The sequence below is a fragment of the Chiloscyllium plagiosum genome, unplaced genomic scaffold, assembly GCF_004010195.1.
Source record: "Chiloscyllium plagiosum isolate BGI_BamShark_2017 unplaced genomic scaffold, ASM401019v2 scaf_13604, whole genome shotgun sequence".
NCBI classification, from domain to species: Eukaryota; Metazoa; Chordata; class Chondrichthyes; order Orectolobiformes; family Hemiscylliidae; genus Chiloscyllium; species Chiloscyllium plagiosum.
This window is the reverse complement of record NW_025202290.1, coordinates 1-1,257: the sequence shown is the minus strand read 5'-3', so window position 1 is coordinate 1,257 and position 1,257 is coordinate 1.

Genomic DNA, 1,257 nt, shown 5'->3' with positions numbered 1-1,257 from the left:
TACAGTTAGTAAGTTTTCAGATGACACCAAAATTGGAGGTGTAGTGGACAGTGAAGAAGGTTACCTCAGATTTCAACAGGATCTGGACCAGATGGGCCAATGGGCTGAGAAGTGGCAGATGGAGTTTAATTCAGATAAATGCGAGGTGCTGCATTTTGGGAAAGCAAATCTCAGCAGGACTTATACACTTAATGGTAAGGTCCTAGGGAGTGTTGCTGAACAAAGAGACCTTGGAGTGCAGGTTCATAGCTCCTTGAAAGTGGAGTCGCAGGTAGATAGGATAGTGAAGGCAGCGTTTGGTATGCTTTCCTTTATTGGTCAGAGTATTGAGTACAGGAGTTGGGAGGACATGTTGCGGCTGTACAGGACATTGGTTAGACCACTGTTGGAATATTGCGTGCAATTCTGGTCTTCTTCTTATCGGAAAGATGTTGTGAAACTTGAAAGGGTTCAAAAAAGATTTACAAGGATGTTGCCAGAGTTGGAGGGAATGAGCTACAGGGAGAGGCTGAACAGGCTGGGGCTGTTTTCCCCGGAGCGTCGGAGGCTGAGGGGTGACCTTATAGAGGTTTATAAAATCATGAGGAGGCATGGATAGGGTAAACAGGCAAAGTCTTTTCCCTGGGGTGGGGGAATCCAGAACTAGAGGGGCATAGGTTTAGGATGAGGGGAAAGATATAAAAGAGACCTAAAGGGGCAACTTTTTCACACAGAGGATGGTACGTGTATGGAATGAGCTGCCAGAGGATGTGGTGGAGGCTGGTAGAATTACCCCATTTAAGAGGCATCTGGATGGGTATATGAATAGGAAGGGTTTGGAGGGATATGGGCCGGGTGCTGGCAGGTGGGACTAGATTGGGTTGGGATATCTGGGTCGGCATGGACGGTTTGGACTGAGGCTGTTCAGCCTATCTGGACCGTTCTATCCCCTCACATCCAATCTCCTGCCGTTTCACTGCACACCGTTCCTATCCTAGTACTCCTCTGGTGCCCCATTCCAATGCCTCAATTTAACTAGCGCCCCACGCCCCCCCCCCACCCCGCCAATTTTCAGGTAGCGCATTCTACACCCCAACCAGTGGCTGAGTGAGAAACACATTTCTTATATCACTCGTGCTTCTTTTTAAAACTATCCCCCTCTCGTTCCTGTCTCTTTAGCAAACAGGAACAGCGTCTCCCTCTCTGCTCTGTCCAGCGCCCCCCCCCGTTCCTGATTTCAGAAAACCTCTCTCAGGCCTCCATCTCCTCCCCGACGTC